Source organism: Camelus dromedarius, chromosome 10 (genome assembly GCF_036321535.1).
Source record: "Camelus dromedarius isolate mCamDro1 chromosome 10, mCamDro1.pat, whole genome shotgun sequence".
Lineage (NCBI taxonomy): Eukaryota > Metazoa > Chordata > Mammalia > Artiodactyla > Camelidae > Camelus > Camelus dromedarius.
The window spans coordinates 44,596,153-44,620,504 of record NC_087445.1 but is presented as its reverse complement, the minus strand read 5'-3'; positions in this window follow the sequence as shown (position 1 = coordinate 44,620,504).

The following is a 24,352-nucleotide window of genomic DNA, read 5'->3' as shown; positions in this document are numbered from 1 at the left end:
ATAGATGCCAGGACTAGAAACTATAGACTAAGTCAATTGGTTAAATAGTCTTTAAAAAAAGATTTATATGAGGTCAGAGTTCAATGTGACATATTGGAGCACAGAAAGCATCCTTGATCAGAAGGAGTAAGAATTTTCTATAATACTTCCATTAGTCCCATATTCTGATAAACTCATGAGTCTGAGGAAGTCTTAGCATTTGATCTCTTCATTTGCTCCAGTGTGGAGCTAGTTTCTGTTTTGTTCTTTCTCCTTACCTCCAATGTCCCATTTTGACAAGGCTGATGAAATTAGAGGATGAAGACAATGTTAGAGGCCTAAAAGTTTTGCCAGAGATGATGATCAGATGTGTAAGCCTGCCAGGAATACACTCAGTCATGTCTGTGGGATATAAGATTATGTCCTACGGTCAGAGGCAGGCTAAGACAACAGCGCAGGTGGAACATAACAGCTAGGACTCTGTTTCCTGATGATCAAGCCCAGAAGGAAGAGACATGCATTCCAAGAACAGAGTGTTCAACTAAAACCAAACCAAACCAACCTATTCTGGAATTTCAGGAATGTAAGAATACACTTCTAAACTGGAGCTTAGGCCATTATAGATAAACTTTGGTCTCCTTTTACCTGTGAGAGATGAGACTAATGTCCATAACTGCACAAGTCTTATCAGATGTGTAGTTGACTGGCTGAAGCTCTTTGCTCACATTGGGTCAGTTATCAAGGACAGTAGTAACTAGCAGACTGCTGGTTGCCAGGTGGCTTATTGAACCCAATATACCATCAAACATAATCAGGGTCATTGTTTTCCTGTTTATGCCAGTAGCTTTCAGAAACTCGGCCAGAAACAGTAGAAAGAAAGCCAAAATACAGCCACGAGAGAAGAAAAAATTTTACTATGCCAGTTATTGAATTTTATTGGATCTAGTTATTGAAAAGGGCTAAGGAATTTTATATCCTAATTTAGCTCCCTCTCTGAAATGACACTTATTTTATTTAGGCAGATGGTTGGAACAGAAGATAATATATTAACAACAGATGCACACCTTTCCCTGGACTTCACAGTGGGGAGGCTACTGTCTCAAGAAATCATTAATGGAATTTAAAGTCTCTCACTTCCAGGCCACAGGTGTGAAAACTGCTGCCTCCTTTGTTGTATCCAAAAATCATTACTATCTAATGTGCATCATCACCATGAACTTAGTCCAGAGCTCACCGGGTGTTAATAAGTTGCAATTGTAAGCAGGCGGGAAGTGATTTTTTTTTTTAAGTGCCACATGAATTACTCTTCTGTGTGATGTTTTAAATCATCCTTAGACAAAGGCAGTGCAATTTTGACTGAGGCTGACCAAATTCTTTGGCAGTCTATATCATCTTCACACACACTTCTTTTGAGATGGGGAAAAATAAACACCTTGGGTAGTAATTAGTTTTCCAACAGAGTAGTTTACTTCTAAGTACGCCTTACAAATATTATTTGATGCTTTATAATAACTAATTGGAAAGAAATAATATTTTGAAATACAGAAATACTTGAGGCATGAATTATATTTACATTCTTAAAGGTCATCTGCCTAGAATTTATTATTAGTAGAGGATCTGGGAGGCTTAGGGAGAAATAGTGTAAAGCTATTTCTTAAAGTTCTTTTTTAAGATTACCTAAAGTTACTTGAGAGAGGACAAGTAAAGCTGATGTTTGATTGTGTTGGGCACATCTTCCTCTGCAAAGTTAATTTATTCCCATGGTTTCCTACATATGTATTTACATTTTTCTTAATTAAAAAATAAAAATAGAGTAAAATTGACTTTTTGGTGGACAGTTCTAGAAATCTTAAGTATACGTATTTATTACCACCATCACAATCAGAATACAGACAGTTGGATCACCCCCATAACTTCAGGTGTACTACGACTTGATAGTCACACCGCACCCCCATCCCTAACCCCTCTCAACTGCTAATATGTTTTCTGTCACTACAGTTTTGTCTTTTTGCAGATGTCTTATAAATGGAATCATATAGCATGTAATACTTTGAAAGTGATGTCTTTCACTCAGCATAATAGGGCTGAGATTTACCCAGGTTGTTGTATCTGTCAGTAGTTCCTTTTTCCTGTTGAGTAGTTTCCAATGCATAAATGTCGTATGCTTTGTTTATTCGTTCATTTATTGAAGAGCATTGTCATTATTTCTAATTTTTGGCAGTTATAAATAATGCTGCCATGCACATACACATACAGGTTTTGTGTTAACCTAAGTTGTAAATTCTCTAGGATACCGAGGTGTGGGATAGCTGGATCATGTGGTAGGTGTGTGTTTCATTTATAAGAGTCTCGGCCGTTTGCATTGCCACCTTTGCTTCATATGTGAGTTCCAGTTACTCTACATCCTCAGCAGCATTTGGTATTGTCAGTAGTTTTTTGTCCTTCTGATGAAGCATAGTAATCCAACATCGCTTAAGTATGCATTTTCTTAATGACTAATGATGTTAAACGTGCTTAGAAGGACTTATTTACCAACTGTATATCTTCTTTGGTGAATTGTCTCTTCAAGTTCTTTTGCTCGATTATTAACTGGGTTGTTTTTCTTACTGTCGAGTGTTGAGGTTCAGGATCCAAATGATTTTATGATTGATTTTTTCTAGTCTGTAGCTACTTAACAGTATCTTTCATAGAGCAAGTGTTTTTCATTTTGATGAAGTTCTACTTTTCAGTTTTGTCCTTTATAGCTCATGCTTTTTGTGTTTTATCTAAGGACTATTTACTTAATCCTAGATAACAAAGATTTTAATCTAAAAGCTTTATAGTTGAACATTTTACATTTAAATATATGATCAATCTTGAATTAATTTTTGTGGAAGGCAAATTTCATTAGTGCTTGTATTATTTATCTTTGTCCATCCTTTTGCTTTTAACTTACCTGTATCATTTTAACTGAGGTGAGATTCTCATGTTTTTTCAATTAATTCTGAGACTGTCTGCTGTTTAATTGGTGCAGTAATACTACTTGCATTTAATACAATAAGTGACATGTTTGGATTTAAGTCTAAAATTTAAATAGTTGTTTTCTGTTTGTTTTTCCCTTTCCTGTACTTTAGTTTCCCCCTTCCCCTCTTTCCTTGAGATATTTGAAATTTGTTAGTAGTTCATTTTAATATCAGTTCTGTTTTTTGTCTATATATCATTTCTAAGACAGCAGAGCCATTGTCCAAGCTTGGGCTGCTGAAGTATACAGCTTCCTCATTCACATGATAATTTCAGATGCCTTCCTCTTGACTTTCTCTGAAATAGCAAGCAAAGCAACTTAACAGGCACTCAACAGTGTGTTAGTCTTAGTTCGAGTGCTAAGTAATTAGTATCCTATTTGATGAAAACAGCAAGATCATAATATTTTTCTACATTGGCACTACAGATTGGGAATTATTAGTGGAATAATGGTATGATATGAACTATCATGGTATTTTTTCTACCATGTCCAATAAATAGGCCTGTTTCCTTTAGTGGTGCCTGACTCTAAAGTGTATTTAATTTGGTTGTAACATGGCATGAGCAAAGAAGCCTTGAAATAGGCTGAATTATTAGGTCAGTAGTCATTTGGGGCCATACTGGCAACATGAGAAAGTCAGCAAGATAGGATTAGTAAGGTGCTTTTAAGGAAAAAACCTGGAATGTAGTAAGTACTCTACTTGTTGGATTGCAGCCCTCTCTTATGCCCCATTTTCTGATCCTCTCAGCTTCAGCGGCCTGGTCTGTGGATCAGCTGCTGCTATGGGCGCTGTCGAACTTCACACAGGTGTGATCAGACACTGTCTAATCTCAGGTCAGATGGCTCTCACTTCTGCTTCAGGGATTCCCTGTTTACTAAACATGGGACACTGTAGGGTTCTGAGAGGCAGCAAGAGTGCACGCTTGCTGTAGCAAAAACTTTTGACTGGTGGAAGTTAGTAACAAATGATTTCCCTTTTCCCCATTCTCTGTGCACGCAAAGAATTGTCCTGGGATGTAGTCTACGCATATGTTTTCTCAGAGGAGGGGCTCAGGAAATCAAGCAATCAATTACATTTATTGGCAGCCACCTGATAACACATTTTCTTAATCACTCCCCCTCCATCCTTGCTTCACTCTCTTTGTGTCTCTCTTCTGCACCCTGGTACTGTAGTCCCTAATTATACATTAACACTTAAAGCTATTTCTAGTGTTCTATTTTCTGGGGAACATTGGCCAAGACACATAATAACATTATTACTTAATTAAGAGACCCATGTGAAGTATAATAAAATATGAGCTAAGCATTTCTAGTTGAATATGGATATTAAAAAATTATGTTTAGTTGACTGCAATGAAATTTGTTTGCTTCACTTTTCAAATTTAATTTCCACCTCCTCTTTCCACTGCTGCATGCTCAAGGGGACTCTGGTCATCTGCCTTTTACCAGGTGTGTGCTGGGTAATCAGTGCTCCATAAATAGCTGTTAATTACTTTTGAGTTGTTTTACGGGAAACTTAAGCAATACATAATACGGAGGTGAAACTGATTTTTATATCCCCTCGGAATTACATAACAGACTACAAACTATTTTATAATATCCTTAAAAAGTCATGTGAGGTAGGCAGGAAAGCAGGTTTAGTTATCTCATATAGAACAATAACTGGGATTCAGGGAGATAAAGAGACTTACCTTAGGTCACAGAGGAGAGAATTGTCAGGTCTAGACTTACAGGTTTACCAAAATTTTGTTATTTCTCCTTTGATCTCTTTTACATCAGGAGTTTGCGATCATTATGTCTTGTAAATGAGTATTTTCAATGCACCTACAGCCAGCATCTCTGATAGTCTGATCTTTCCATTGATGCTGATTGTTAAAAAGTTTTCTACTTTATATGATGTAATAGAAAATATATAACATGTAACAATGTGAACTTGAAATGAATGGATCAATTCTATAAAAGAAGCAAATTACATTTCACCTTGACTTTCATCCTTATACAACCTATGCCTTTTTTTCTGCTCTGAGTTATTACTATGCTACAGTTACTCTCAGCTATTTAAAATTTATTTATTTATTTATTTATTTATTTATTTATTTATTTATTTAGACATGGTTAATGTACCGTATTATCTGTTACAGGTGTACAATATAGTGTGATTCACAAGTTTTAAAGGTTATATTCCACTTATAGTTATTGTAAAATGTTGTCTATATTCCTTGTGTTGTACAATATACCTTGAAGCTTACTTATTTTATACCTGATAGTTTGTATTTCTTAATCCCCTACTCCTACCTTGCCCCTCTTCCATTCCTTTTCCCACAGGTAATCACTAGTTTGTTCTCTGCATCTGTATCCTGTACCTTTTTATAAATGCTTATTATTCTAAGTGTGTTTCATTTGTTTATTAAAGTTATACATTTTTTCAAAGCTCTTTGCTTCTCTCCTCCAATCCTTACATAGCCTCATTGAAGCTCTCACTGGAACAAACTGTGAGATTGGCTATTTCTGCAAATAAGAGGATAGGTTTCTGTTCTGTTTATTGAGCATAGTCCTAAACTGCTATAGGGGAATTTATTTTCAAATATATACTAAATAGTTATATAAGCAAAAGTAATCAATATATGAAAATCAAATATATTATATCTAAAGAATATAATGTGCATAAGGTGTTATAAATAACTATATAATTCTATTTACATATCTGGACTAACCTTTGTACAGTAAAAATTAAGTAGAATTTTAAAATACAAAATAATATAAAAGATTTTTGACAAGCTAAATCAGTTGAAGATACAGTATTTCTTTACTATAGTATGAATCACATTTTTCTCTTTTTGATAGTTGGTGTCTGCTTTTCACTATTAGATTTCTCAAATGACTGTTGAGGCATCAAATGGGTAATAATTAGTTACTGCTTAGGTGTCAACAAATCCTACTTCAATACTTTCTGTCTGTACAATAGAGAGGAAACCGAAATATTTTTTTCTGTGTCAACATTCTTACTCCTCATACTTCATTAAATCAAGATGATATAAATCCCTGAAGACTGAAGTACAAATTTTAGAGCTGTATTGATTTAACCTTCCCTTTGTAACTATTTCATAGTTCTATAATGTGCAAATGCAGTCACACTTAGAACAAAGAATTGCACTTTCCTGTTAGTATGCAGAGGGAGTAACTGACAGCTTTTATTATACCATTTAGTAAATAATACATATGAAAATGTGTAAGGCTATTTCGTCATTATTATGGATGTCAAGAACTGATGAAACATTGTTTATAAAGGAAGAAATTTGTAGAGAATACTTTAAATGTGTCATTTTCAAACATAAATTCATTTACCTTTTTTAACTTAAAATTTTTTTCTCATTATTTTTTCAAGTTATTTATTGGTTCTTTTCATGTAAGGGGCTTTTTTTTCCATCAGCCTTTTGTTTCTCCCTCATTGACACTGTGAAGAAACTCAGGATTTAAATATGCGGTATTATGGAAACTTCCATATCAGCACACTGTGAAGTCATGGGGGTATAAAAATAAATATATTTCACTGAAGGATCCATTAAGGAAGAAGTATCCTTTCTCATCGAAGGGTTGGGAGTAAGACTGTAAAAATGACAAATATGTTATATCACTGTTTCATGTTTTCTCTTTTTAAGCTTTATGTAAAAATAAAGCCACAGTCAACCCAGAAGATTTTTGTGAATGCTGATATTTCAAGACATAACAAAATTAGTTTTCTGCTGCCATAGATGTGACATCAAAAAGAGAATGATTATTTGTTGTTTCAATACTTACTTTTCTAAGAATAAGGCAGAGAAAATGAATCTATGAATAAGAGCCTAGTATGAGATATCAGTGTGACCTACTCTCATTAAACAAAACATTTGGTCATTACACACACACACACTCACATGCACAAACACTGTAGGAAAAGAATATTACATACTTACAAACTAGTAATTTTGAGCTCTGAAACAAAAATTCGGTCTACACCAAGGCAAACTGCATTCAGAATTCTAGGAATACAGTGATGAGGTTCACCTGTAGAGAGTTCTGCAAACAGGGGCCAGGGCTTTTCACTAGAGGGCAAACTTTAATCAGTACAGAAAGTCTTCTCAGTATTGAATCTGTGCTGACTTTTCTTATAAAATTTCCCATGAAAACAATAATCCAGATATATAAAAGGAAGGCTAATTATATTCAGTTTCTTGGACTTACTCTTTAAGACCAGATAGCTAGTTTTTATTACTGTATCAGTGGGGTGTGATATACGTTATGTGAGAGTTCACATATATTTGTAAGTGGGTGATATTGCACCTTGTGACCTCACTTTAAGTGGGTTTTCTTTTCTTGGAGAAAGTTTGAGCTTTAACATTCCTTGTTTTTCCCTCGTAGTGTTTTCTGTGTAGATTGCCTATCACACATTCAAGTTAGAACACAGGGAAGGTAGTCTCCTCACACGTGTTCCTCCAAGCCTACGCCTTTGTCACTCTACATGTGCATAAAAAACCTTGTCATTTGGGAATCATAGCAATTTTGTGATGTCCGAACCTACTTTTTCTTAATTATTTTCAATTCTTTCCCCCAAACATATTTCCAGGTCCAGCCCTAGCTACCTATTCTCCAGAACTCTTGTAATCTGAAATATGACTGTTAATTTCACCCCACAAGTATTTATTGATCACTTGCAGTGTGCTAGATATGCCCCTTCAAGTTAAGTTTGGGTGTAGAATGACTGGCACCTTAAAGGACAATCTGCTTTACTTATCAGCCCCCTTCCGAAGTTTTAAAAAGTGCCCAGGCATGATGCAGTTACTTACCAGAAGATGTAAGTTACTTTAATTGGGGGGATAAAAAATATTTCATCAAACAAGAAAATCTTTCATCTGAGTTGATTTTTTGTTTAAAGGCGAGTCCCGCGCCCCTCCCCCACATCCGGGGCTGCTCGCGTCTCTCCTCCCGCCTCCCGGAAGCCGGAAGCCGGGCCCCTGAAGCCTGAAGACGCCAGACGCTGTCTCGCTGCTTCTGCGGCGCTAGTCCTGTACCAGCTCTCCGCAAGAGCCAGTTCCGAAGGCCAAGGTGAGTAAAGGACCGTCGTAGGCTCATGCCTCCCCTGCGGCTTTAGGGAGGGGATTGGTTTGGTTTTCTAGCCACAGGTTTTTTTGGTGGTCCCCGCAGAGCGGGAACCAGGATTTAGGGGCCCCTGCCTGGGGAGCCCAGGGATGAGGGGTTGGAGGCAGCGCCTGACTCTTGAAGGCCTAGGTCAGCATGGAGACCGTGACCTCCACTGAGTGCCAGGCGCTAATAGAGAGCTGCTGGGGTTGGGGCGGGGGGGGGGGGGGTAAGGGGAGCAGGGAGGACGAGTTGACATCTGTGTCCAGAAAGACCTTCTGGCTGCTGTGAGCCTACGTTGGGTGAGGATGACTTTAGCCCCAATTAAAGGCGAGGAAACAAACTCAGAGAAAAGATGAGTGTAGCCTGGGGGAGAGGCTCCTCTCTAAAGAAGCTGACTTCCTGGGGCGCTGCTGCCCACCCCTCTCGGTGACGCCCAGGGCAGGTTCTAGGGCAGAGCCCCGCTCCTTCCCCACACCAGCACTCCTAGTTTCACCCTGTGGGACGCTTACTGACTGGAGAACTTCATGCCCGCTCCCCATCCCCTCTAGAGGATGTGAATTGTTCCAGGCCCTCATTCCTTAATGAGCACGCAGTGAATTGAGACCCAGGTGAAACTGGCCTTCCGGAGCAATATTCACAGCCTAGGATCTCAGAGCTCTATCGTCTCTTTCGGGGTGGAGGAGGAGACTGGTCTGCTCCAGCCCTTCAGGGCAGCTCTACCGGTTGGCCCTCCTCTAGGGCCAGGCCCTCCAGACAAACCCCACTTGGAAAACACGTCTAGGAGGAGAGGGAGACAAAGCAAGCAAAGGGAACAGAAACACATACTATATCTGTTTTTATTTCATTTATTCAACACTGAAATGAATGTAAACAAAGGTTTATTGAAAACCTTTGTACCAGGCAATTTATAGTCATTTGAGAACTGTGAAGAGTGAAAAAACAGCCTTCAAGGAGCTTACATTTTACTGGGGGAAGTAGGTGACACACAATAAACATATAAATAAATAACTTGTGTGATATGGTTGGAAGGTTGTAAGCCCTTTTGGAAAAAAAAAAAATTAGATGAGGATGTGATCAGTAGTGCTGGTGGGCAGTTTTAAGGGATGACCATGGGATGATAAGGATAGACGTTGTACAGGTGAGATCTTAGCTGAGTCTTGAAAGAAGAGAGAACTAGCCAAGCAGATATTTGGGAAAGGTCCCTCCAGGTAGGAGAAACATCTAAAGCAAATTGGAAATCAGTTTGAAAGCCAGTGCCATTATGGAGCTACTGAGTCAAGTAAGGGAGGAAACAAATCGTATAAAGCCATTTTTTTGGGGGGGGCCTTTTTAAAATTGAAGTATAGCTGATGTACAATATCATATATGTTACAGGTATAAAATGAGGGCATAGTGAGTCACAATTTTTAAAGGTTACACTCCACTTATAGTTATTCTGGTCTATTTATATAATGGAATACTATTCAGCCATAAAAACCAACAACATAACGCCATTTGCAGCAACATGGATGTTCCTGGAGAATGTCATTCTAAGTGAAATAAGCCAGAAAGAGAAAGAAAAATACCATATGAGATCGTTCATATGTGGAATCTAAAAACAAAACAAAACATAAATACAAAACAGAAACAGACTCATAGACATAGAATACAAACTTGTGGTTGCCAAGGGGGTGGGGGGTAGGAAGGGACAGACTGGAATTTCAAAATGTAGAATAGGTAAACAAGATTATACTGTGTAGCACAGGGAAATACATACAAGATCTTACGGTAGCTCACAGAGAAAAAAATGTGACTATATATATGTTCATGTATAACTGAAAAATTGTGCTCTACACTGGAATTTGACACATTGTAAAATGATAACTCAATTAAAAAATGTTAAAAAGAAATAAACTCAGAGCCTAATATTAATATCACACACACAAAAAGTAAAATATTGGCTGTATTCCCTGGGCTGTACAATAAATCTTGTAGCTTATTTATTTTATACATGGTAGTTTTTACCTCTTAATCCCATCTCCTTAAACTGTGCCTTTCCCCTTCCATCTCCCCACTGATAGCCACTAGTTTGTTCTCTTTATCTGTGGATCTGTTTCTTTTTTGATATTCACTAGCTTGATGTATTTTTTAGATTCCACATATAAGTGATATCATACAATATTTCTTTCTCTGATCTATTTCACTTAGCATAATACCCTCCAAATCTATCCATGTTGTTGCAAATGGCAAAATTTCATTCTTTTTTATGGCTGAGTAGTTTTCCATTGTGTGTGTGTGTGTGTGTGTGTGTGTATATGTATATACACACACACATCTTTACAGTACATGAAAAGATGCTCAACATCACTGATCATCAGGGAAATGCAAATTACAACTTCAGTGAGGTAATAACTCACACCTGTCAGAATGGCTGTCATCAAGAACACAAGTAACAGATGTTGGCAAGGATGTGGAGAAAAGGGAGGCCTCTTACACTGTTGGTGGGAAAGTAAATTGGTGTAGCCACTATGGAAAACTGTATAGAGGTTTCTCAAAAAACTAAAAACAGAACTACCATATGACCTAGCAATTCTACTCCTGGGTATATATTCAAAAGAAACAAAAACACTAATTTGAAAAGATACATGCACCCTAATATTCATAGCCACATTATTTATAATTGCCAAGATATGGAAGTAACCTAAGTGTCCATCAAGAGATGAATGGATATAGGGCTATTGACCGATCTGACTCATGGTTGAAAAGATTGGTTTAGCTGTTGTGCTAAGAATAGACCGTCAAGAGGGAAGGGCAGAAGCAGCATAGAAGGAAAGAGCCTTGCATACCCAAATGGGAGATGATGGTGACTCAGACTTGGGTAGTTATTAGTGCAGGTAGAGTGATCACATTCTGGATATTTTGAATATATCCAAAGTTCTAGACAATGCAGTATGAAAGAAAATGAGAAGCCAAAGATGTCACAGTTTTGACCTAAACAGTGGTGAAGATGGAATCACTATCAAGAAAAAAATTAAAGAATGCAAGGGAGTAGGTTTGTATGGGGTGAGATCAGGAGTTCAGTGGAGAAATAAAGAAATCAGCTGGATGAGTCTGGACTTCTAGAGGGAGGTCTGGACTAGACATATGGCTTTATGAGTCATTAGCATATAGAAGATAATTGAAAGGCAGTCAGGTTGGATGAGATCACCAGAGGGAGTGAGTGTTGATAGAGACAAGATGTTTGTTTACCCTAACAGTAGGAGGATGAGGAGAAGAGACTTCTCTAAAGAAGATGGAGAAGGTGAAGCACAGGAAAAACCAAGACATTGTTTTGTCCTCAAAGGCAAATTAAGAAGGAGGAAGGAATGACCAACTGATGGTAAATGCTGATGGGTCAAGGAAGGAGAGGACTGAGAATTAAACATTCAGAAAATAGTGTTTGTGGGGGTCAAATAAAAGCCTTTAAGTAAATTAGTTTCTTTTTCCATATAAATACCAGAATCTTTCATGAGGCAATAACTCTATAATTATTAAAAACACATCTTTAGAATGAGATGGACCTGGACTTGAGTCCCAGCTCTGCACCCATAAGTTTGTAACTTTGGGATGATAACTTAACCTTCATGAACTTCAGTTTCCTCATCTGTAGAAAGTGGTAGTAATATCTACATCATAAAGTGTTTGGAGGGATTAAATATTTAAGTGCTGGTCATCTTCCTGACATTTGTTGAGTGCTAATAAATAGAAGTTGTTATGATTATTGTAATTATAGTTTTAATTATCGTTAAGCCTAGTAGTAAAGGCTGCCTTAAATGTGATCCTCTTCATCCCATTTGTTCACTATGGTCTCCTGTGGTCTTTATGGTCCAGTCAGAGTTACTGCTCATGATTGCCAGAATATTCTCTGTGCTTTTTCTTTCCCATTGTTAGACCATGTGTTTTCATCAAGTTAGAATACCTTCCACCGATCTTTTCCTATCAGGAGCCTGCCCCATTCTTCAAACCCTTGCTCAGATCCCTGAGTAAGAGGGTCCAGAAGAGGTCCAAATCTTCTCTGACCCCAGAGGATGAGGGCAGGGGATGTGGTCAGAATGACTTCTGCACTGTATACCCCTAGATTATGGTCTTCTCTGTAGTGACTCTAGCTAGGGTGGGCAGAAGCTAAGGTCTGCTCTGGATGAGGAGAGAACAACTCTTACTGATGTAGTTTCAATCATCTTCCCATACTCTCTCCTCCCTTGAAGGATGCTACAGAAACCAGGATTAGATTAAGCTTGTGAAGGTATCTACTACAGTGAATGGCCTACCAGATACTTGAGACATGGCACATGTCTAGAGAAGACCACTACCTTATTATTATGAGAAGCACATAAGAGATGCTATAGCATGTTGGCAATTGACAGCTCTGTTCTCTGTCAGATCGAGTTTCATATCCTATTTCTGTAGTTTCTTAGAAGCTGTTATCTTGGACAAGTTATTTAACTTTCCTGAAGTCCAGTTTATTCATCTAAGTACATAATCATAGTTCATTAAAATTTGACAAGATGTATATGATTACAGTATCTGTATGCAACAGGCACTAAATAAGCAGTGATCATACAAGTACATGTTGTATGGCAGTTTACAAAGCATGTTTATATAAAAGTAATTTGTGAGAAAGATGAGCTCTGTCTCCATTAAATGTCCTAGTAAACCTACTGACTTCTGAGCTGTCTCCTCTTTATGCCTTGTGCTGTCCATGGCAGGAGATAGTTTTATATTCATATTTTTGTCCCAGGGTCGGGTAGAGTCCATGTAGCATGGCAAACCTTTAGTGTTTTTTAAATTGAGCTTTAAAGACGTTCAGTGACTTTTTCAAGATCCCTCAAGCAAGAAAGGTGCCAATCAATGTGGGATTCATACAAGTCATCAAGTCCAATGAGCTTTCTACTCTGATTTTCCAGTGGATGGTATATCTGGTTGTAAAATCATGTCCGCTGGTGGTCCAGACCTTAAATAAATTTATCATTTGTTAGATATGATTTTATTTCAGCTAGAAATTTCCATTATTTTAGCTCTAGGAGTCTAATTATTTATGAGGTGTTAATGTGGGGATTAGGAGTCGGGGGAAGGTGATTAAAGGCCTTAGAATCTGTAGTGCCCTGGTAGAGGCGATCCCTTCTGTAGAGGGAAGACTGCATTTGGATTGGTGTTTGGCTTCAGGTGTTGGTAGTTCACTTTTCTGGCTCATGGCTAAGTATTTCTAAGGCATAATTACTGAAGTAGACACTCTGTACATTGGTTGTGACAAGGACAGTGTTTGCAAGCCTTTAGTTTATGCGTTTTGAGATCAGAAGTTCTGTAGGTCTCATTTGAATGTTTATCTCTAGAGAAATCCTTTCCATTAATTGGTTTATACTTTCCTCAGTGAATATCTGTTGAGAAATGTAAATGTTAAATGACTCACTTTCATCCCAGAAAACGTTTTCCACATTTTAGAATGAAACATCATAAATAAGGATCAACAGCTTTTTTGCTTTTTTCCTGATAATCAAAGCCAGACTTCAGTAACGTGGCATTCTGGAAAACCACTACATTCCTTGATGAGTCTATTTCACAAGCTCCCCAATTAATATGAAGTCATTAAAATGATCTGGAGAGAATATTGTGGTTCAAAATGAGAGAAGCTGAAGCGTAAGATAGAGTAGAGTTTAAATTGTATGTAAAGACTCTGAACTACTTGAAAGGTACAATATACAAACTATTGTCAAATTGTGGTTTCGGGTCTTACATTTAAGTCTTAAATCCATTTTGAATTTATTTTTGTGTATGGTGTATAATCTATACAAATATCAAATCACCATGTTGTACCCATGAAACTAATATAATAATGTAAGTCAACCATTACTTCAATTAAAAAATGACTGTGTCTAATGTGGGGTTTGTGTGTAGCTCAGCGAAGACCAGTGAAGAATTCTGAAATTGTGATTCAGTCAAATGATGGCAAATAGGTTTTCACTTGTGAATCACTTCAGAATGAAAAATACTCAGGAGTATTTTTTTTTTTTTTTAAAAGACCTTAAAGCTGCTCCTGTCTTCGTTGGGGAGATTGCTAGGGGTAAGCAGCGGTGTGTATACTGTGAGTGCAGTAGGGAGGAGTGACCACATGCATCCTTCCTCTTTGCTTTGTGGACCTGGGCAAAGCCTTAGGTTAATCCTGGAGAGAATGTGAATCCATTTCATTACTTTCAGATTTTTAAAAAATATACTCTCGATATGTCCTCAACAAATCCCAGATAATTCATCTGAACTGTCTCCTTTTTAGATTAAATCTGAGGCAGATATCTGCAATATGTTAACTAAGTGGGGAGGGAGTAGATTAAAGATGCTTCAGGTTCTTGAGTTATCTCTTCTAGAACTTACTGACAAGAGGAGCAAACTTGGGCAGGTTTCTGTAGCTCTCTCTTCAAGGGACCCCTTTGGCATCTGGTGAAACATTTAGCTCTATGTGGTGTTTGGGCATCTCCAAATGAAACACCAAATGCAAATATTACAAGTCAATCAAGAAATATATATTATATATATATATATATATTTGGTTTGAAATGGTGAGTAAAGACTAGGCATTGCCTGCCCTCTAGAACTTACTCCTCTGTTGAGGGACTATTGACTGAATAACATAAGAATTTATAAAACATTGTCAGTGAATGTGTATTATTTCAAACTTACGTGCATAAAGCATTATTAAGTGGTTTTGAGCATGTTTTCAGGAAGGCATCTGTAATCCATTATTGCTTCTTGCCTGGTTTTTGCATTTACAGCTAATAACATGAAGAAAAAAAAAGTATGCCAGGAAATAAACACTCCCCCCCCCGGCCCCACTTTTTGGTAACAGTTTTCTCCCTATTTGGGTCTTTTGATTCATCAAGTTAATCTCAAAATCATTATAGTAATGAGTTCCAAATAAAGATCTATTGACGTGTGACAGACACAGTGAACACAGTAGATGAATTGAAACCTGACTCAGAGGATAAGAAATTTGTTTTAAACATTTCCTGCCTTCCCACCGCATGTACGTCAGCCTCTTGGTAATTTTGAAGATGAATTCAGCTGTATGTACTAGACAAAAATATCTTTTCCCCTACTTTCCCAGGATTAAAGCATTTGGTTTTAACAGGAACTTCAGAATTAATCTTTGTGTCCTTCCTTATCTTTTCTTGCTCCACTGAGCTTTTTAAACATAAATGCCCTGAGGCAGCACACCACTCATCTTAAAACACTGGAGGCTCCGAACATGACAATCACAGGGTTCTCTTTACCACCAACTATTGGAAACAAATTGCAGGCCTCTGTCTCTTTCTTGCCCTCAGTAGGGAAAAAACACCCCCTCAGTGCTCCCCAGCCACCCTGCCTGTCCTGATTGAATCTCCACATCTTGCTTCTCTGTCAGTGGGGTCCTGGGCCATGTGTTCAGGTTGTAACACCTAGTGTTTAACTAGGAGAAGCATGACTTACTCTAATTGCTTGGGAACAAAACAAACAAAAACATTCCACTGAAGTAGATCCCAGAAGTGGATCTGTTGGCTTTTTGTACCAGGAAGGCAAAAATCCAGCACAGGTGCTCAGAGCAAAGGATTCATTCCCATTCTTCATCCTGTAGCAGAAAGTAGTGGTGCTATTTAGTATATGGTTTCGTTTTACAAAGTTTTAGGAAATGAATCTCTTCATCACCACCCTCACCCAACACACATGTTAAAGCAAAAAGAAAGTCCAGTTAGATACATATGTTTTATAAATCAGACAGTAGAGAATAATAGGGCCATTTTGAAAGCGGCATTTTTGAAGAATAATTGTCAAATGGTAAAATGTGTTATGATGATTCATCTACATGATAAGAGGCTCTCAGCAGTTCTCCAAGGTGAAATTTGCAAAAAAAAATTGTTAGGGTCTGACAGTTCTTTCCTAATGCTAATATGGAATTAACATTAGACTGTGCCCCTGAATGCCCTTCCTCCAGGAAGACATCTTTGGCCTGGCATTTAAGTTCATAGACTCTAACATCTGGAGCCTGTTTAAACACCTAATCTCAATTTTTCCAGTTCCCTGTTTGGCAGGCAGAGTTCTAAAAATGCTCCCCAAGATTTTGCATTCTAATTTCTGGAACCTGTGAATATGATGAGAGATCATTCCTATATAAGATTATCTTATGTGGCACAGTTGACCTTGAGATAGATTATCCAGGTAAACCTTATCTAATTATTTAGAATCCCTTTAAATTTTTTTTTTTTTTTTTTTTTTACAACTGATAGGAAAATGAAAAGTTAACGTTGATGCTCTCTTGCTGGTTATGATGGAGGGTACACATGCCAGTGAATACAAGCAGCCTTTAGGAGCTGAGTGCCTCTAGCCCCCTCCACCCCCACCTCCCTGAGGCTGATGGCCAGCTAGGAAAGGATTATCTAGTCTGACACCCACAAGGAACTGAATTTGCCAACATTTTTAAGGCACTTGGAAACAAATATTTTTCCGAGGTGCCTATGTAAGAACATATTTGGGTGACCTTGATTTTGGTCTTTTGAGGATATAACCTAGTTGCACCCTCTGGGTTTCCAGCTACAAAACTGTGAGCTAATAAATGGATGTTATTTTAAGCTGCTAAGTTTGTAGTAATTTGTTACATAGCACGTAGGTATACCCTACCTTCCTTATTGACACCCAAGTCTTGCTGAGAATAAATTGGAGCTGAAAAATAAGAATGTTAGGTCCCTGGAGACTTTTATTCCTTTAGATATTTGAGTTTGATGGAAGAGTTTTGGGATTAAAATATGCAAGCTATATAGTCTCTTATTAATGAATGTCCATCATTGTCTTATCAAACATTCAAAAGTAAATTCAATAACTTTTAAGATAGAATAATAGGAGGTTTTATATGCTGAGTAGAAAAGGAACCCCATCTCATAAACACAGTGTGCTTCTCTTTGTACCTGGTAGTAACTGATAGGAATGAGAGAGAATTAGGCTCTTGGCCTTAGTGAGACTGAAGTATTAAAAAGAGAACATCACAGCCATTTACTTCTCAACATTAGAGATTATTAACACGTTTAGAGGAAGTTCATTTTACAGTAATACACTTTGCTACATCATTTAATATTTGATTCATTTGGATTTATCTTTAGGGAAATAGTGAAGTATTTAGCATAAATTGTAACTTTACTGTACGATAAAATGTGAATGTTTTATGGAAGCACACCCAGTAAAGTAGGCTTTATTGGGTGGGTACATTCAAGTTCAGCAATAGAGCAAAGGGATGTGTAATGATCATATAAAGTCTTGGTAGGAGTATAAATTTAATTCTTTTTTAATATGGGAATGGATTTTAGTGTTTAATTTATAAATGTGGCTAATTAGTCTTATTTATGGATATATGTGTATATCTATTGATATATGAAAGCTTCTGTACAAGACCTTGCAAAATGAAACTTGCCTGACTAATGGATGTTTAGAGAATATTCTGACTAATTGAGTTTTCTATTTGAATTCTGGCCATGATAATTGAAAATCTTTCTCAAGTATACTATTCTGCTTTCTTGCCTTAATAGGTATACTATCCTGAAACTAAACATATTTTGAGTTCTCATAGATTCAAAGTAGTTACTAACTCAAGGGTTAATGTCAACAATTTGAAGTCATTCATACGTTAAAGTATTTGTTTTTAGAGTAAATTCATAGGTATTTATCTGAACTTTTTCATGTACCATCAGAAATTTTCTCTTAAAGTAGAATGAAGAGTAATAAAGAGTTGTGTGAAAGTTTCTTTGATTTTGCTTCCAGGTAACTGAGGGGCATTTGTGGGTGTGTGCATAAATAATTATGTTTACAATCCATAAAACTGTAGGAAAATAGAAATACAAAGAGAAAAATACAAAAATCATGCATGATCTCACCTCACTGTTTATCTCTTGGGATATATTCTTTTAAGTTTTTTTTAGTTGATGCAATAATATTAAATGCAGTTATATTGAATATACTACATTAATTATGTTAAATATTAAGCAATAATTATATCAAATTATAATTATATTTAATATAATGTTAAATAAGTATAAAATGCTTATGCCAGTACCTAAATTTAAAGAACTGTTTGCAGTGTGGACCTCATATAGGAAAGATGAAGAGATCAGTCTTTAAGAGAGAGGTGATGGAAAGGGTAGAGTGTTAGAACTTCAGAGGCAAATAAATGTAGGCTACCTCTTTCTAATGGAAAAGAGAAGTGACAGAGTAATGGGTAATTTAGAAGGTGTTTATATTAGTCTTGGAATGTCGTCACAGAGGCAAATATACACACATACTCAGACACATGTATATCCCCCCTGGACCTGGTGGGTGGTAGTAAGAAAACACTGGGTTACTGAAAATAAACCGCAAATTCCATCATTGATGAGTAATTGAGGGTGACTCTCTTCTCAACAATGCACAATCTGTTCGAGTCCTTGACATTCAAAGAAACCAGTGTTACTGCACATGGAGAGAAATTTTCTGGTGTACTGAGGGATGTCTTTTCTTTCCCTGTTGGTTAATCATACAATTTTAGAACTGGATGAAATCTTAAAAATATTTTAATACTACCTCATTTAATGAAGGAGAATAATAAAATTCAGGGAGTTAAATTGCCATGTTGAGAATCATTAAACCTTTTTTATAATGGTCAACAAACTTTTTTTTTTGATGTATGTATTTTTTTAATTTATAGTTTACAATGTGTCAATTTCTGGTGTACAGCATAATGCCTTAGTCATACATGAACATACATATATTCATTTTCATATTTTTCACCATAAGTTACTACAAGATACTGAATGTAGTTTCCTGTGCTATACAGTATGGACTTGTTGTTTATCTATTTTACATATATTAGTATCTGCAAATCTCGAACTCCCTGTTTATCCCTTCCCTCCCCCTACCCCTAAGTTTTATTTCTATGACTGGGAGTCTGTTTCTGTTTTGTAAATAAGTTCATTTGTCTTTTTTTTTAGATTCCTCATACAAGTAATATCATACGGTATTTTTCTTTCTCTTTCTGGCTTACTTAGAATGACAATGTCCAGGTCCATCCATGTTGCTGCAAATGGCATCGTTTTATTCTTTTTTTATGGCTGAGTTGTATTCCATTGTATAAATATACTACAACTTCTTTATCCAGTCATCTGTCCATGGACATTTAGGTCATTTCCATATCTCAGCTATTGTAAATAGTGCTGCTATGAACATTGGGGTGCATGTATCTTTTTGAATTAAGGTTCCTTCTGGATATATGCTCAGGAGTTGAATATTGAATCATATTGTAAGTCTATTTTTAGTCTTTTGAGAAATCTCCATACTGTTTTCCCTAATGGCTGCACCAAACTACATTCCCACCAACAATGTAGGAGGGTTCCCTTTTCTCCACAGCCTCTCCAGCATTTATCATTTATGGACTTTTGAATGATGGCTATTCTGACTGGTGTGAGGTGATACCTCATTTTAGTTTTGATTTGTATTTCTCTGATAATTAGCGGTATTGAGCATTTTTCCATTTGCCTCTTGGTCATTTGTATGTCTTCATTGGAGAATTGCTTGTTTAGAGGTCTGCCCATTTTTGGATTGGGTTGTTTGTTTTTCTATTATTAGATTGTATGAGCTGTTTATATATTCTGGAAATTAAGCCCTTGTCAGTCTCATTGTTTGCAAATATTTTCTCCTATTCCATTGATTGTCTTTTTGTTTTGCTTATGTTTTCCTTTGCTGTGCAAAAGCTTGTAAGTTTAATTAGGTCCCATTTGTTTATTTTTGCTTTTATTTCTATTCCTGGGTAGACTGCCCTAGTAGAACATTGCTAAGATTTATGTCAGAGAAGGTTTTGCTTATGTTTTCTTCTAGGAGGTTTATAGTGTCTTGTCTTACATTTAAGTTTTAAGCCATTTTGAGTTTATTTTTGTGTATGGGTGAGGAAGTGTTCTAACTTCATTGATTTACATGCAGCTGTCCAGTAAGAACTCTTGTCCCTTAATTTTCTTTCCACTCCTTTTCTGAACTACACAATAATATCAATTGATAAATATTTACTGGGGACCTTCGATGTTCAGGAAGATATTTAAATTAGTAATAATAAAAAACATTTATTGCAGTGTCTCTGACATTAAGGCATTTACATGTATGGCTCAATTATAAAACAAATCCATATCCTATTAAGCTAATAACCATATGAATTAGACTAAGAACAATAACAGATACTATGAAAAAGAAGGTACTGGGCTAGAGTCATTAGAAAATATTTTTTTGAAGAAGTGGTAGAGATTTTGGAAGTATTTTTCAGGGTTTGGTGCAGAACTGCCTTGGAAATAGTTTTAAAAATGCTATGTTACTGTTTAAAATTTTATTTCTAATTTTATTTCATTGTAATTACAGAGTATAGTCTGTACAAGTTATACTGTAAAGTTTTTATTAGGATTTTTTTTTTGCTGCATTTGGCAGATACTTCAAGAAAGTTTACTCATATATTTAAATCTTTATTTTTACTTTTCTATAATTTACTTTACTTGGTTTATTTTTCTGTAAGAACTATGGTTCTATTAATATTTTCTTATATTTTTATTAATTTTTGCTTCTTTTTTTTAATGCTTTATTGTAAGCACATCAGTGTCACTGACTTTTGTATCTTCATGCTGGTTTTTACCTACTTAATTACTATCAAATGATCTTATTTCCCTTAATGATTTTTTCTCTTAAATTTCTTTTTATCTGAAGTTAATTTGCTCATTTTCCTTTTTTTTTTTGGCCCCTGATCTTTATTCAGTCTTTTTCTGTCTTTTCAGCTTAGGTGTACTTTTTCAAAGTACCTCGTAGCTTTTTAATATTTTTTGGTAACAGCTTTATTGAGATATAATTCATATACCTTACACTTCACTGAAGTATAAAATTTAATGGGTTTTAGTATATTAAGAGTTGCACAGTTATCACTGCAATTTTAGAACAGTTTCATCACCTCAAAACAAAATCCTGTACCCATTAGTCATCACCTCTCACTCACTGTATCCCTCGACCCCAGCCCTAATCAATCACTAATTTACTTTCTGTCTATAGATTTGTCTCTTCTGGACATTTCTTATAAATGGAATCATATAAGACACGGCCTTTGTGTCTGGCTTCTTTTCATTTAGCATAACGTTTTCAAGGTTTTTACATGTTTCAAGCATCTGTTGGGACTTCATTTCTTTCTTTGATTGGATAATATTCCATTGCATGCTTATATCACATTTCTTTTATCCATTCATCACCTGATGGACATTTGGGTTATTTCCACTTTTTAGCCATTATGAATAATGCTGCCATAAACGTTCGTGTACAAGTTTTTGTGTGGAAATGTGTTTTCATTTCTTTTGTGTATATGCCTTGGAGTGCGAATGTTGGGTCAGATGGGAAGTCTATGTTCTTTTTTTTTTTTTTTTTTTCTTCTTTTTTTGAGGAACTGCCAGATTGTTTTCCAAAGTGAATGTATCATTTTACATCCCACCAGCGGTCTATGAGGGTTCCAGTTGTTCCATACCCTTTCCATACCCATGTTATCTCTTTTTTATTATAGTCATCCTAGTAAGTGTGAAATAGTATCTTGTGGTTTTGATTTGCATTTCCCTGAAAATTAATGATGTTGAACTTACTTTCATGAGCATGTTGCCTTGCACTTGCGTAGTATCTTTTCTTTAGGAAAAATGTCTGTTGGGTTTTATGAGAGTCATTACTTTTTAAGACAGAAGATCGAGCTCTTTACATTCATTGACTAAACCAATTTTTTTTTTTTTTTACATAAAATTGAAGAACAGGCAGTTTACAATTATCAATTTTTGGTGTGCAGCATACTATTTCAGTCATACATATACATACATATATTTGTTTTCTTATTTTTTTCATTGTAGGTTACTACAAGATATTAAATATAGTTCCCTTTGCTATACAGAAAAAACTTAAAGTTGCAATATTTGTTCCTTTGTCTTTTGATGTTTTCTATTTTTTGATATTTTACTATATGAACTTATTTAACTTTTCCAAATGATTTGATGGTTATGAATACTAGTTTCAACCATCTGTTGGTTCTATTTAAAACCTGTAAAATCTTTTACTTACTCATCTTTGGTTATTAAAACAAGATGAAAATTCAGAAGTATCTTCTGAGTCCCACTCAGGCAAAATGAGGCATTTACTAAACTTTTACTTCCACTTTTCTTTCCATTCCCAGATTATATATATATAGAAGCTTAGATATGAAAACCTTAGATTATCATATAATCATGTTACAAACATCTATTTTGAGGACTATTTTGCATTCAGTTCCCATTTATTATTACTCAATTCTTTTTTAAATTGGTTTCACTGTGTATTTAAAGTTTTTCAATTTAATTTTTTCTCCTATATTATCCTATTGTTTTTGGTCCATCATTTAGTCAATTGTTGTATAAAACACAAATTTTTTCAAGAAAGGTATAAATTGGCATATTGGAACACAGGGATAGCTGGAAAAATTTGTTTCTTTCACACATAAATTAGATAGCAATTAGTCTTTTACTTCAAAGATATTGACATATATTAGTGTTTTAGACTGTAAAATTAGCTTGATGATAAAATTGTGATTTTTTTATTGTTATATTTTTTTCTTCCCATATGTTTAATATTTTTGTTATTCCTATACTCAGTATTTTCCAGAGTATGTTTAAATATAGATTGCTTTTTTGTCATTTTGACTCTTCTTTTCATGACAGTTTTTGTCCTTTAATTTTACAGTTTCTGAAAGTATTTTTAATTATATTATTGATTTGTTTTTATGTCAAAATTGCTCTTTTTTCCCTTAAGCTAAGTTTGAAGTTTTAAACTTTTTTTTTGTTATCTTTCATTTCTATTCCGTTCAATTTTATTATAGTCTGCCAGTATCTACTGAGCATCATTATATACTGGGCTGTGCTGAGAATAGATGATGGACACACATCTTGGTCTCCTGAAACTTCAGTGTAGTTGATAAAAACATTAGAGTTGGGGTACATGCAGTGGAAAGGGAAGTATGTGCAGCTCAATAGAGTTTAACATGAGGAACCTTATTTTAGCAATGGGGTAAGGGAAGGCCTTGTAGAGAAAGTAAAAAGTAAGGTGAAACTTAAGGATAGGTACTATTAAGTGATTCAGGGTCATGGTGATATTGACAGTGTGGTGGTGTTTAGGGAGTGCTAAGAGACAGAGGGATTACTCAGGCTGCCTGAAAAAAAACAAAAACAAAATAAAAGAAAATCCAGAAATACCATGCAGCAGGAGTCACCAAACAATAACCTATTGTCTGATTTCATAAATCAAGTTTTATTGGATGATGATCATGCCCATTTGTTCATATATTTGTCTATGGCTCCTTCCATGTGATGATGGCAGAGTTGAATAGTTACACAAGGACCTGATGGCCCATGAAGCCTAAAATTTTATTATCTGGCTCTAGAGAGAAAAATTTTGTCGACTCCTGCTACAGAGGGATGAAAATCTGGTTTTTAATCTGTCTGTCTGTAAGTCAGTTGTCTATCTCAAATGGTTGGAACACACAACAGGATTCTGAGCCAGTAGGTATGTTTTATGGGAAGGTGAATTCATATTTTTAGTTTCTTTGCACCTATGTGCAACGCATAGATGGGTAAAGTACCTCCCCTTCACCAATTTTATCCATGGATTTGCAGCTTATGGAAACCCTCAGATCTTGTCAGTAACTAGTCTGCCAGCTTTTGTTTTGTTCTGTGTGTTTGTATTTTAGAGAGAAATTATGAGAGACCACACAGGAAAATCTGCACAGTTATTCAGCTGTGTCTGTGAATTATGTATGACACTTGAGATCTTGGTAGTAATCTGTTGTTGTTGCGTTAGGAATTGATGGCATGGCCTAACTCTTACCTTCTGGGTTGCTCTAATATAGTTATTAATACCATTATCCCTTCAATTTACTGGTCTTAAAATACTCCAGTTAACCTTGACACTCACCTTTTATACAGTTTTTAAACTGGATATCAATAGGCAAAAGAATGAAGTTGGACACTTCCCTAACACTATATATATAAATTAGCTCAAAACATGTCAAAAACCTAAAAATGTAAAACTCCTAAAATATAGAGCAGAAACTTCACAACATTGAATTTGTCAATGACTTCCTGCCTCTGACACCAAAGACACAGGCAACAAAAGAAAAAAGTTGATTAGACTTCATGAAAATTTTAAAAAATTATGCATCAAAAGACAGTT